The sequence below is a fragment of the Zosterops lateralis genome (assembly GCF_965231275.1).
Source record: "Zosterops lateralis genome assembly, chromosome: 3".
In the NCBI taxonomy this organism is placed as follows: domain Eukaryota; kingdom Metazoa; phylum Chordata; class Aves; order Passeriformes; family Zosteropidae; genus Zosterops; species Zosterops lateralis.
The window spans coordinates 85,168,821-85,184,225 of record NC_139764.1 but is presented as its reverse complement, the minus strand read 5'-3'; the positions used below and the strand labels follow the sequence as shown (position 1 = coordinate 85,184,225).

At 37.8% G+C, this 15,405-nt stretch overlaps 1 protein-coding gene across 1 annotated transcript in view; it reads left to right on the top strand.

Annotated features, from left to right (window-relative positions):
* ADGRB3 (adhesion G protein-coupled receptor B3) overlaps positions 1 to 15,405 on the top strand; it is a 445,728-nt gene that overhangs the window by 243,186 nt on the left and 187,137 nt on the right. The gene's annotated exons all lie outside the window — the stretch shown is intronic.

Below are 15,405 nucleotides of genomic sequence, written 5' to 3'. Positions count from 1 at the left end.
TGTTGGTTCTTTGAATGTACTTAATGCATTTAAGAATTTTGTTTCAAAGATGGGAAAATGGGTAGGCAAGTAAATGTGTAGGAATTGGGTAATTCTTGTTTGTTGTAGGCATTTGTTAGAAGATTTTCTTCTGTTTATAATTTCGTAACTCTTTAAATTCTCTGACAGCATATTTACTCATGAACTTTTTAATCCATGGTTTGACAGAGTCTCTGTCTAGAGAGCTACATGCATTTTCAACAGCTTTTTTCCCTATAGATGTAGTTTGTATTGATACCACTAGCTGCTATACCCAAATTTTTACCTGTCACTCAGCATTAATCTGCACTGTCAGTGGTTTTAAAAATGTTTAAAGGCTTTTCTAGCTATCCCTGGTCATGAAATGAGATTGTTTAAACTTGCACTTTTTTTTCTTTTTTTCTTTTTTTTCTTTAATTTAGTGCTGCATGGAAATATAGCTGGACCTTCCTCTAAAAAATCTTAAACAAAGTTATGTTACCCCACAGCTGTGTTAGGCAATTATCACAGGCTGTCTGACAAGTTAGAAATTGTTAAATTACCAAAATACTATTTTGTTCCTTCTCAGCATTTGAACATCTTGGTGATACAGAACATTAGGACTTAATATTTATATTGTTGTCTTAATCTTTCATGCTGAAATAGTTTCATTTGGTAGAAGTATATAATGGGTAGAATTGGTTTTTTATTCAGATCCATTTTATCATATATTGAAGTTTGGATTAAAGGAGAAAATTATTCTGTAGTTGGTATCTAGGATTTTCTCAGAAAATAGAAAAATTAACTCAAGTTACTACTCAAGTGAGGTTTCTTTGTTCTCAATTCAACTATTTGGACTCATGTTGTATTGATCTGTGAAAATGAAAAGCATAATATTTCATATTCCATAAACATAGCCTAAATGTAGTGCATCATCATTAAAAAGCCCAAGGACTTGCTTATCAGAACATACTCACAGATTTTATTTAAAGGCTTCCATTCCCCTCTTATCCTATCTTGTGTGTAATTCCCAATATTTTATACTTCTGTTGAATAATAAAACTTGTTTATTCCTATTAATATGCTTAAATGAGCTGTTTCACTTTATTGATTTTACTTCTTTTGTCACTTCTACTAAATTGTCATCCGCTATATTCTTAATGTGTATAGAACCATAGAAATCTTGGTGTTGGAGAAGACCTGTAAGAACTTTGAGTCCAACCATTAACGTAACATCACCATGTTCACCACTAAACTATGTCTCTAGGTGCCACATCTAGACATCCCTAAATAACTCTGGGGTGGGGACTCTACCACTTCCCTGGGCAGAATGTTCCAGTGCTTCAGAACCCTTTAATTCAATTTTTTTTTTCCTAATATCTAATCTAAAGCTCCGCATCGTAACTTGAGGCCATCTGCCCTTATTTTTTAACTTGTTACTTAAGGGATTAGATAATGATCCCCACCTGGCTACAGCCTCTGTTCAGGTAGTCATAGAGAGTGATAAGGTCTCCAACCCAAGTCTCCTTTTCTCCAGGCTAAACACCCCCAGCTCAGCCATTCCTCATAAGCAGTGTCCTCCAGACCCTTCCCCAGCTCCATTGCACTTCTCTGGACTAGCTGCAGCACCTCAATGTTCCTCCTGCTGTGAGGGGCCCAGAACTGAACACAGCACTTGAGGTACAGCCCCACCAGTGACAAGAAGGACAATCACTTCCCTGGTCCTGCTGGCCACACTGTTGCTGAGACAGGCCAGGATGCCATTGGTCTTCTTGGTCACCTGGGCACACTGGCTCATGTTCAGCTGCTGTTGTCCAGCACCCCAAGGCCATTTTCCACCAGTCAGCTTTCCAGCCACTCTGCCCCCATCCTGTAGCACTGCATGGGATTGTTGTGACCCAAGTACAGGACTTTGAACTTTGTCTTACTGAACCTCATACCATTTTAATCTACTCATCAGTCCAGACTGTCCAGATCACTCTGCAGAGCTTTCCTACTCTCCAGTTTCCAACAGTCACTTCCAACTTATCATCATCTGCAAACTGGCTGAAGGTGCACTCAATTCCCTCACCCAGATTATGGATAAAGACATTAAACAGGACTAGACTCATTGCTGAGCCCTGGGAAACTCCACTAGTGATTGGCTGCTGGCTGGATGTGACTTCATTTTCCACCACTCTCTGGATCTGGCCACCCAGGCAGTTTTTAACCCAGTGAAGAGTGCCCCTGTCCCAGCCATGGACTGCCATCTTCTCCAAGAGAATGCCAGGGCTTGACAGTCCCAAAGGCTTTACTGAAGTCCATCTAGACAACATCCACAGCCTTTCCCTCATCTGCTAAGCAGGTCACCTTGTTTTAGAAGGTAACCAGCCAAGCAGAACCTGTCTTTCCTCCACCCACTCTGGTTCCACCTGATCCCCTTTTGTCCAGCCGCATGTTGGCACACACAAGGATCTGCTCAATCAAGACCTTACCTGACGTGGAGGTCAAGCGGACAGGTCTATCGTTCTCTGGATCCTCCTTCCAACCCCTCTTGCAGATGTAACTGTTTGTGTAAGTTTTGGGGAAAATAAATTTCTTTTCTCCAAGCACTAGAACTAGTGTCAGCACATGCACTGGATGATGACTTTGAGCCCCTTTTGAAAATGGTTCATTGCAATGCAAATGTCCCTTTGCAATAAACTTAATATAACTGTAGAACACAGATTTTTTAATCATAAAGATTTTATTAATAACCACAGTTCACATCAAGATTGGTCCAGATTATGCTAACCATATCTGTGCTTCTAAAAAAAGGGAGTGTTTTGAAATATTATCAAATAACTGAGCACCCTTACACTGACCCCTAACTTTGTTTGGTTTTTGTTCAGTTTGGAAATTTTATTATGAATGTTTGCCACCAGAGCACAGTCAGTTTAGTTTCCAATAAAGCACCATTTAGATGTTTTGGGATTAGAGACAGGAAACCCATTTATTACATAAAAATATTCTATAAAAGCAATAGCACTGAAAAAACAACACAGAGCAAAGACAGGAAAATAACTAAAGGGTGGGGGGGGGGGAAAGCAATTTTCTTTCCAGAATCCTGTAAAATACTGTTCATTGGGTAACAATGCTATAATCAGGATATGGCGGGGAAGAAGCACCGTATATAAGTTGCACATTTTGATTGTCCAGTTCTCCAGGGTATTTTGATTGTCCAGTTCTCCAGGGTATGAACTGTAGTAGGGAAGCCATCTTGACTACAGGTTATAACACAAATAGTATTGGAAGGCAAGAAATCTTGTTTTTTTCTGGCTATCTCCTAGATCTAGTTGTGGAGATAATTACAGTTCCCCCAGATAAGGTGTGGCAGTAATAAGAGAACTAAACTCACTGGACTCAGGTGTAGGATACTTGACACTGAATAATTCTGCAAGATTGAATGTATAGATTGTTTTTTAAAATAATTTGCAAACATTTTCACTAAATTTATAGCTTGTCTGGCATATACATTCAGTCGCTCTGTTAGGACTTTCAGGTACAGGAAATTAATTGTAGCCATTTTGTTGTATTGGTGGGTTGCAAAAACTGCAGATCAATAGAAAACAAAAATTTCATCCCTGCTTCTTATTTCCATATTTCATGTTCATGGTATTGCTTCTAAAAAATTCTTCATGATTTTTTATATAATAACATACGCAAACTCTTCCTTTCCACTTTAGCTCGTAGATATAATTGTGTTTTCTGGAATATTGCACAATGTAGAATCACATTTTAACTTTATAGAGCTTCTATCTACAGGCAATTTTTCCAGAAAATAAGGGATAGTTCACTGAAGCAGTATAGTTCCAGTTTGGGCGACTCCTATTCTGAATAAATATTTCATAAACATACTGCAATGAACAGAACAAGAAATTGAAGAAAGAACAATAGCAATAAACCCCAAATTTTTATTGAAATAACTGTAACAGAAAATAGGTTGCAGGTAGGATATAGTGCTCAAGAGAGAGCAGAGTCCCATCAGGTGCTTGTGTTAGGAATGCAAGTGTCATGGAGTGTGGCACAGTGGCAGCTCCTTATGACTGTTTCTGTCATGCCTTAGGAAAGCCTGAGATGTTTTCTTAATCACAATACTTTCTACACATTAACTGTCCAAAGCTGTCATTCTCTACTGCATGTAAAAGCAAAAATGAAGGCATGCTAAGGACATCTGAAATTTTGTCTGAATCCAAATAAATTCTTTTTAAGACTTAGAAGCCTCTCTGCTGCAGATATAATGCTATGTTATATCTTGAGTTTATTATTTTGACCATATTCTATGTTTAATTCTTGCATTGAAGTCAGTAATAATGTGCATTTTATGTACTTATCAGTACAAGCAAGGGTTAATCCAGTATTCCTATATGCAATTTAAGCTCACTGTGCATCAAAATTCAGATGATTTTTTAAAACTGTGAGAAGGCAACACAAGCAACCCTGATTAGGCATCTCTGTCAACTGCACTCAAACTGAATGAAAATGAAAGACACCTGAATTCTGACAAGAGAAACAGTAACAGTGTAACATCTGACTTAGTGGTCTAGTTGACTGTTTGTTTCCATTTTTTTCTAAGATGCTTGGTTCTTTTTTGATTTCTACACCCACAACTTTGATAAACAAGAAAGCCTCTCATTTGGGGGGAGTGGGAGGGAAAAAGCTGGGGATGCAGGAGATGGGATGACCAGAATTAGATAACAAGAGCTGAGCACAAGGTCCACATGCCATAGTGATTCATGTGATTGCATTATAACAGCTCATAATAACGAAGCTCTGTCATTCTTTATAGGCCAAATTTTCTAGTTAGATCTTTTTTAAAGCATGTCCTCATTGTGCAGTTGTTTTATTAAAATGACCATAATAACACCGAGATATTTCTCCCGAGTTATTAAAGTTAATTTAGAATTCAACAATGTGAACAAGTAAATCAAACTCAGTCTAATTAGTATTACTTACTACTTAAATTGGATAGCATCTATATGTCCCACTGAGGTACTGGATTTTGTTCTGCCATTCATGATGTAAACAATTTAAATAAAGCATGTGTGTATTATCCTGACAATTATATTTCACAGTGCCCCAGGACAACCTTTTACAATCCCTTAAGCAAATCTTAATCCAGTTTATGTCCTCCAAGGAGAATTTTCAAGATGAATTAGACATGCCTCCAGAATACAAAGACCTAGTTATAATCTCCTGCGAGGTAGGTTAAAATCATGGCCTCATCATTAAACTGAGAAACAGGAGGTCTTTGTTCCTAACAATTCTGTTTCATATTTTCTGTGTGACTCTGCTCAAATCTGTCCAGAAGGCATTTAGTGTTCCAGCATATGCTTATTAGCTGCTGGGTTCAGGGGGAAGCAAGAGTAGGCTGCTCTGTGAGAGAAAACAGGAGATAGCAGGGTGTACACAATGGCCTCACTGGCAAAGGCGAAGTCCCACAGCATCCAAACAAGAAGAGCAGAGAAGGTCTGTGATGGTAGTCAGACCCAGCTAATAATCCACATCAGCAGACAAGTCTATAATGGTGAGGCAGATCTGACATCAAGCCAAGAAGTCAAATCAAAGCATCAGGGTCAGGATCTGGTCCAGTGGTTCTCAGGAAAGGCCATAGTGATAAGGTAGGTCCAAGATCATTAAATCTTGACATAGAATCCTCAGGCCAAGGTTCAGAAAGCCAAAATACATAGCCATGCACAGCCACAACAGATTCAACTTAAGTGCAGCTCCTGAGAGAACGGGCTGTGCCCCCCACTTTTCTCACAGGCCTTTTCACTGTAGTTTGATCTAAGCTACAAAGTTGCATAAATTCACAGCTGATTTTGAGTACCTGCAGCTTAAGAGCGCGGGGGGGTGGGGGGGGGGGGGGGGCACGTGTAATGGGGATGCACTGGTACTGACAGCTTGGGCACCTTGTTGAATGCAAAACTCAGAATGGTAGATATCCACTAGAGAATTAGTCTAATGCTGACCAGAAAGTGCTAAGCTTGTGACTAAATTCTGTGTCCTAAATTACTAGAGTCAAGAATTCAGTAAAGCACTAATTTGAGACATCTCACAGTTATCAGTTATCTGGAATGAATTAAACAAACCTGCCTTCCTTCTGAACCCTTGATCTATATATTATACCAGTTGTCAAATGAATATTCACATAGGGGGTTGGTCTTCCTTTCCTCCTGAGTAAGTTTTGCTGGTAATAGCCTTGAATCCTAATGGACATTTTCATCCAAGGTATGAAAGGTATGGTTTATAATGCCTTCATATGGGGGCCCCATGTTCAGAGGAAGACCTAATTGCATGCAGATCTTTCTACCTGAAACATAAACTCAGTATTCTAGCGAGCAATATTAGACCAGTAAGTCTTTCTCTGACTTGGCCAGGTTTTAAAATAAAAAGCAACTGCAGATGCATGTAAAGAGGGGACTAATTTGGTTAGCAAACACACTTAAAGGCTTGAGCTTTTTGAGGATCTTATCTATCTAATTTCTCAACCTTAATGGTGTCGAAGTTGTAAAGAAAGTACTGTCTTCTGCTTCTGGAAAGGAAAATGGAGAAACTTATACATTCCTGGTTGTGTGTAAAAGCAAGAGGCAGCTGCAAGCACTTCCTCCATAGCCACTGTTTTGCAGGATATGGCTTTTAATCGATCTTTTCTGTTCAGGATTCACTAGCTGCTTTCATACTAGTAATCTCTGCATTTCTGTGCCAGAGTAATTTACAGTTCTCTTAGTTTTAATTTTCTCCTAGCGTTATCTGAAAATTCTTCACAATACCATTCTGTATGATTATGAAAAAACTGTTCAACAATAAAATATAGTAGAGATCTGGTTTCAGTTTGCTACAAAAAGCTGTGATTAAAAACATATATCGATTCCCATTATTTTTTCCTCTGTGTGTGGCTTTTCTACATCAAATTCTCTATTTCTATGCCTGTGAATTTACTTCTTACATCATCTTTCAATATCCTGAATAACTTAGTTCACATCTGTATAGATTTCTGAATGATAGGTTTAGTTATCATTTCCCTAGAGGTCAAACAATAGCCATTTCTTCTTTGCTTCAATTTACTGCTTCTGGGAAGCAATCATTCTACTCTGCTTTACATCACCCCAAGCAATGTAATGTTCATAGGATATTTTTATCAATACCCTGCTAATGATTTTCATATCTGTTTCCTCCTTACTAGGCTCAGATCTCTTGTCCTCTGTTAAGTCCTCTCCATCTTTCTTTAATGGTTTTTATTGGATATCTAACCATGAGTTAGCCTGATAAATAAACATGTAAATGATCTCTCAGTCTCAGCTTTTCTTCTTTCTCCCTTCTCTGCTTCATCTTCATTTCCACCTTCTGAGCTCACTACCTTAACATTGCCTTCAGTCTCACTCTCTTTGCTCTTGGTATCAGCTATAATCATCAGCACAGACACTTGATAAAGTCACTTTAGTGACTGAAAAATGCTTGGCTTCTGCACCTTACCTGCGCAATCAGTCTAAAATGGTGTGTTAGGTGACCTTACTCCCTCAGTATTGCCCATGGTTTTCATCTTATGTCTGTAAATTAAAACTCATGCACTTAAATAAATGCCAATTCATTCTATCTCCTTCATCAGTCTCCATCTTCTGTCTTGCTTTATGCCAAGTCTTTCTTTTCCTTAAGAAGTATTTTATGACAAGGCAGGAGAGGCTGCCTGAGACCACAGTTTAGTAGCGTGGATGCACAGTAATACTAAGAGGAATGGAAGCAAATAAAGCTCCTTCAGAACAGAGTACCTTTGATGTGGCTCTGGGTCTATTTGGCTGCTCATATCTTCATCTTCTTCAAAATAATGCCCAGAAGGTGGAGTTGTCTTATAATTAATGAAGTACAGTTTCCTACCATATGTTTAAAGCATTTTTCTAAATTATCACATATTTCAGGAAGTATTCCACTTATTGTGAGAGTACATTTTCTTCTATCTGCTCATGAAAGAACTGATTACATTTTCATTACTGCAACTGGGTTTTCTTCAAATTTATCATTCAGATTAGCAGATTGATTTTGTTCTTTACATTCCACATTTTCTAGCTTCAAATAGCCATATTAAACTTACACTGTAAATTACTAATTAGTAAATAGCAAAAAATTAAGAAAAATTTCAAAAATTTTAAGCTTCCACTGCCCCCTGCTCCCAGGGAACATACAGAAACAGTACCTGGAACATATAGAAATTCTATGATGCTAAAGCTATTTCCATGCACTAGCTTTCTCAGAGAATAAACTTTAATATTTTCCATAACTATTTTTAAGAAATATATATTGTCTATAACAACAAATTTTAATGGTCTAATCATTGTTTGAACTTTTAGTTTTTAGATTTTATTTCCATACCTGGAACAAAGTTATCATAATGAATGTGCAATCAGAAATCTCTTGTTGGACTGCAGATGCATGTGTGACCTTTCATGAGTCTATGAAATTTGTAGATTCTTGGGTTTTTCCTCAAATACAGAATTTGGTACTGAGCAACAAAAGTACACACAACCAAAAGAAAACACTTGACTGCTGCCTATGATTTTGTTTTGAAATTATGTAAGTAGCAGAAAAAAAGTCTGAATTATTATTAAGTGCATCCTATGGGCATTGGGTGGCCAGGGACCAGGAGCGAGTTACCCCTGATCAGCAGTGAAGTCGGCATCGATCTGAGGCCATGGGAAATGAGATGCTAGGAAGGGAAATATCTTGTTAGGTTGTGGCAAGAATAACGAGATTATGGGTATAGTTATGTTAATGAAGTTGCACCACATAAGGTTATGTTCTGAATTCTTGCATGTGAATGGTTAACAAGGTTTTATATATAAGGTAATGGAATTTTTCATTGGTTTGCTATCTGGGATAGAATCTATATATTGTTATGTTTGCCCCATTGCTGGGTCTTTCAAGGTTGCCCCATACCGTCTTCAGCTTATGTTCTTTTGTTGACTCTGGCTTGTATTAAAGTTATTTTCTAGGCTTACTCAATTGTTCCCATCCCTATTTCAGTTGCCACCCCAGCCAGTCCAGTTCATGTCACATTGCCGGCAACAGCATCCTGATCATTGCCTGAAACCATGCTGATTTCTAAGTTGTCCTATATATCATACTGATCATGTTGTGGTAATGGGTAACTCTTTTCCCCTCTGCATTGTCTATAGGAAACAGAAAGGAAATATCCAGAGATCACCGTTAAGGTAGCTTTTTGGTTAGCCAAAACATTATTCTTAACCTTCAAACAGTGAGCCTATTTGAGGCAGAATTTGCTTGACACTAAAGGAAGGATTCATGCAAAGTTCATCCTTGAATAGTGAAAATATCTATGAAGTGTCTACTTCTGCTTTTGCCTATACTGGTACTGTGTCTTAAGACCCAAAGTTTGAATAGTGAGATGGTAGCTGCTTTGGGCTGATGAGCTTCAGGAATGCACAGCAGGCTTCTATGGACATCCCTGTTTTGTCTTCTCATGAAGCAGTAGGTTCAAATTTAAGAATTTATTGCGTCTGTGTGGATAGCCACGAGCAGTAGTAGATCTGTTAAGTTATATTTTCTTAGGAGCCTTTTCTGAGCATAGTTTGATGTTCGTTCACTGTGAGGAGATTTCATGCATACTACTTACAGAAGGAAAATTGCCTTGTTTTTCTCATGTTCGTATAAGAGGATGCCACTTCACCACAGTCCTTCTGTTATACATAAGCTTGTAGGTGGTAAGAAGCGAGTTTATCTTTGGACTGAGATAAGGATTTTAATCAAGCCTGCTCACATGCAGGGTTCTGTAGCAAATCTGGAGATACAGAAATCACTCTCCTTTAAATGGAGGTTTCACCCTTTGTGTTTGTTGCAAATTTTCATTAAAATGATGGGATTTAAGTGGATAGAGAAAATCTGTTATAAGTATTTTCTTCAATATGTCCATCTGGCTCTTTGTTGATGATTCAGGCAAGACTTTGTTCCTAGTGTATCCAACATGGGCTGACTTAAATAAGCTTCTATATTCTATAAAAAAAGAAAGGCTTTACATTTAGGGTCAAAATAATAATTCTAGAATGTATAAATATTGTTCTAACTGAGTCATCTTAACAGAGATGTTTTGTAGAAATGTCCAGTACTCTGAAGTTCAACTCAAAACCCTTCCATATTCTTCATCTGTGGCAATAGCTGTCCTGTTTTACTCAGAATCAGATTTAGCAGGAGCTGTTCCAGAAGGACAGTAAAACATTGTTCCAAAAATCAAAATGTGTTAAGTGATGAACTCAAGTTTACTAAATGCCAAATAATTTATACCCTGGACACCATCAATGAGCAAGTCAAAATAGCACATGAAAACAGCAAATGAGACTGTTAATATACACGGTCATTCTCTGTTGTCTGTAACTGAAGTGCAATCAAATTCTGTATCTTGAGTTACTGCAAATTAGAGACCAACATGGTTACTGTGCTGTAAAGCACAACACACCCAGAATATTATGACTTAAAAGGAAGCAGAATCAGAACTGGTACTGCAGCTAAGGGGAGATGTCTGGAGCCACCTGTAGATCAGGTATGTAGCTTCCCCCTTGAGGGGAAGAGGTGGAGCAGATGCTGAACTCTTCTCTCTGATGACCAGTGACAGGACTCAAGGAAATGGCTGAAGCTGTGTTAGTGGGGTTTAGGTTGGATATTAGGAAAAGGTTCTTCACTCAGAGTGTGTTTGGGCACTGGAAAAGGCATCATAGTACCAAGGTAAATATTCCCAGCACCAAGCTTGCCAGAGTTCAACAAGCACTTGGACAATGCTCTCAGGCTCATGGTGTGAGGAAATCTGGGGGTAGATGTCCTGTGCATGTTGTAATTAAAAAAATCTGAATCTCTATCATGAGAGCTGAAGTCGCATTTAGTGCATGAGAAAACATCCAGTTGTTGTCATGCCTTTTGGTGAATCTGATTTTCTGTTCAAATTGATTAATATTATTTGAGGGGTTAATTCTGAAATTTTACCAGTTTTTGTTGAATACAGGAGGCTATAGGTGAATACTAAAGAGAAGGGGGAAATGATTCATGACACTTACTTGGTTGCTTTTTTTTGTTGTTGTTTAGCAACCCAGATCAATCAGAGAGCTACTAGAAGTTGCATTAGGCAGCTTATAACTCACTCAGGGTTAGAGGGATCAAGGCAATACATTTCAGCTTTTCTTTTCCATGATCTACAAGAGCTACTCATGCAGGAACTACACAAATTTTTTTTCACTCCCAGTTGTCTTGACACATTAATTAACCACTTTTGTGCTGTTCCGAATAATCTGCTTAAATATCACTCACTTAATATTATGTGCAACCAGATCATTTTTATAGTGATAGAAAACTGTCAATTTCTATCAGCTTGGCATTAATCAGTTACAACAATATTTTGTATTAATTGCTTTTACTATGATCAGTTAATAGTTACCAATTCTGAATTTTTTTAGTAGAGCAGTATCCAACAGGTTGTCTGCAATAAAGGGAAGTATTTGTAAAGGATATTAAGAATTAATCCATTACAGTTCAAAGCAATCACTAAATTTATTAGACTAGACTTACATGGATTCTTCTGAATCAATAATTACTATGGAATCATCAAATATGTATGTATTCTTATGAGTGATTGAACTACTATCTTGTAGTTTATACAAAAGTACATCAAAAAAATACTGAAAGAAGCCTCATGTCTCAGGCTTTCGCCACCAGAGCTCAACCTGCAGCTTGCACTGCAGATGTGCATAGTGAGCACCTGTACTAAATCACAGAATGATACAATATTATCTCCAAACAATTATCTTTATTAACCAAACTTGTAATCTAGTCAGAGAATGAAATCAGCTTTGTTCGACATAGTATGTTGGCCACAGAACCTCTCTGACAAACATGAGCTGTGTTTCCATCCTTTAATTCCTCTTCTGGGTGACTCTCTCATTCCCGAGACTAAAGAGCTGGAGACTATTTCATGTGTCCACCTGGTTGTGTTGATAGACCTGAACTAGTTGCCTCCAGTCAAATTCTATTAAATTATCTTAAACCTTGGAGCATCAGAGCCTCATTAGGCACATCCTCATGGAATCATTTGGCAAAGTATCTAAAAAAGACCTTATAATTGGTGTGAATCTGTAAGACGCAGACTTTGAAGAAGTGGAATATGCACTGCTGACTCATATTCAACTTTCCATCACAAAGGGTGCATTGGTACCTTTCTGTGGCACTGCTTTCCAGTATCCCATTCCCCAGATTGTATGGAAATCCAGGGTTTGCGTCATCCCACATGTCGAATCCAGCACTTTCCCACGTTGAACTTCAGATGGTTGGTGATTGCCCATCCCTGTAATTTATTAGGGTCTTTCTGCAGGGGAGGTCTCCCTGCCTTTGAGGGAGCTTCTACAGATCCTACCAGTTTCGCACCATCTGTGAACTTGGTTAGTACCTTATGGTCCTTCTGAGCTTGTCTGTCTGGCTAGCTCTGCTCTTCAGATACCATACAAACGAGTTAATCCTTTGGGTCCAGATTTCAGACAGAGACATGACCTTGCTTGGAAGAATGGAGCGGACTCACACTTGGTGTTACTTAGGAAGGTGTTTATTCAGGACAAAGGCCCAGGTGCTCAAAGTGTGAGTGAGTGTCAGAGTTCTTGATTGCCCTTATCAACATGGGCATTACAGATGGAAATTAGGGGGAATGGTTTAGGTACAGGGGGGGCTGGACTTTGACATATAGGGGAAAAAAGGGTGTGTATGATACATGAGGCCTAGGCTGAGCCACCTGGCTTAGCCAGAGCCATCAAATACCCCGGAGTGTCTGAGATAAGATACAATAGGTCTACAATGGCCTAGGCCAAGGCTATTAAGAAGATACAATGGGCAAGGCCAGGCTTATTATGTTGAGTTAATGACAGTGATCAAGGGAATCAGGGTGGGGGTAGGAATGAGACCTTACAAAAATTTATTAACAAAAATTACAGAAATTTTAGAAAACCCAAAAATGCACACCGCAACAGTAGCTCTTCCAGTCCTGCCTCCAAGTCATTTCTGAAGTTGTTGATGAGAACAAGGCTGAGGATGGAGCCCTGTGGAACCCTCTAGTGGCAGGTCAGCATCACCCTTTGTGCCTGACCTGTGAGCCAGTTGCTCACCCATCCCATGATGTGTTTATCCAGCTGAATGCTGGACATTCTGTCTAGAAGGATTCTGTGAAAGACAGAATGTATCAAAAGCTTGACTGAAATCCAAGAAGATCACATCTATCAGCTTCCCCTGATCAGTGAGGTGGGTTACTTTGTTATAAAATGAAATTAGGCTTGATAAGCAAGACTTTCGTTTGACTGTAAGTAAAAAAAGCATTAACTGAACCATAAATGGAAATGTATAGGATCATAGAATCATTTAAGTTGGAAAAGAGCTAAAAGATCATTGAGTCCAACTCTAAACCCAACACTGCCCAATAAACACATATAAATATATTTATTCCGTATAAGCCATAAGTCAAAGTTTCAGGTTTTATGCTTTGCTTTTGTTATTCATCATCTAAACAATAACAAATATTTTGGAATTTTTGCTTCTGAGTATTGTTTAGGTGCCATGATAAATGGCCCTATTTAAAATACAGAGAGACAGAGTACAGAAAGTACTATCCTAGACCCTCACCATTTATCCAGTACTAAAGTGGTTTTCTGTTTTGCAGAATTCCATTGAATAACATTGATTTCCTATTTCAATAAGGGGAACTGTCATCCAAAATGAGAATGAAATATTAAGGCTCTACTATCTAATTAGATAGATAGATAGATAGATAGATAGATAGATACACAGATAAATACTGTGCAAATAAAAAACAGCCCAGTATTGTCTTACACAGGCTTCATTTTTAATTTTGAAAACTAAATAACTGTTAGTTTAATTTTATTTATCAGGAAGATAAAATTATTTTTAAATTTTAAGAACTATTGGAAAAAATCCATTTTTACATTGCTAATATATTCTGTATAACCATTGATTACATGTGAAAGCATGCAATCCATTTTATGCCCCAGTAATTCTGAAACACCTGAACTCTATTCCCTCCAAACACCACCTGAAAATTCACAAGACTAAACATCCCCTCACTGCTGGGAATGGATTTTCCAATTGCAGCCTCGAGGGGATTGTAACCAGCCTTATAAAGCCCTGATGATATTTTTATAATGGAAAGTCTGAAACAACCTCAAGTACCACTTCATTAATGTGATTCTGTAATACATAACAAGTCTATTTTTAAAATAAGAGTCAGTTAGTAAGGAATGTATTTGTAGAGTTAATATTGTTAACGTCTTATCTTTACTCTTCTCTTGGATTTGAATTACAGTTTTCTTTCAAATAAAAACTTCTGATGAGACACCTAATGGTTTTCTACATTAATTTTCCTATTCCACTTGTTTTTACAGCTGTCCCCCATTGTATCTATGTTTAACCCCCTTGCAGAGTGCTTGCAGTGAAATCCTTATGCAGATCAAAGTATAGTCCTGATATCCAAACTCTTACAACTACATTAGCCTCTGCATAAATAGATTAGGAAGGGCATTGCACAGGAAGTGGCTATTAACATGGCTTACATTAAGAATGGAGCTAGGCTCCATATGTGGTGTTTGTCATCTCTCTGAATATATGCAAATGCTTGCAGCTCTGTCTATTCCTTTAAAGTAGTTTAAGTCTTACTAGACACTGACTGTGTTGCCATGGAGTTGTACTTAGATTTCACAGCAAAGCTGAAACTGATTTTCAGGTGATAGTTGAGTTAGAAAACAGGGGCAAAAACCCAGAATGAGTAAACCAAATTCCAAATTGACTATTATTAGATTTGACATCTATTTCTTCTGTCTTGATATATCTATTATAGATATAACACTTATGTTGGTTAGGTGTTGTAATTTTTTAGGTGGAAAAAATATAATTAAGAATTTAGAATGAAGATTATTCTTTCAAAGAAAAGAAATTAGGTGCTCTACTGCTTTACTTCGTGTGAAAACAACAAGGTCTTTTAATATGTTAATCTCCTTAATGGTTCTATCTAAATTGTGCCTGTATAGAGGATGAAAGTTCTTTTCTGGCTTCATTACCCTGTATCTATCTAGAAGTTGTTTCCCAAACCAATTTTAAGCATCCTCTTACTTTTATTGTCACATTTGATCATTTTAGAATTTTCTCTGAAGACACAACAATGTCCTTATGTGTGAATTTCAGAGTATAAGCTGGTACATTCAATAATCCCTGTTAAGAAATTTAATCAGAATGTGGATGACAAATGTTATGATCAATACCACACAATTAATCCATAGTAGAACTGCATAATAAACAGAAGATTATGCCTTCTGAGCCAGTTAATGTCCTATGAATTCCTGCTTT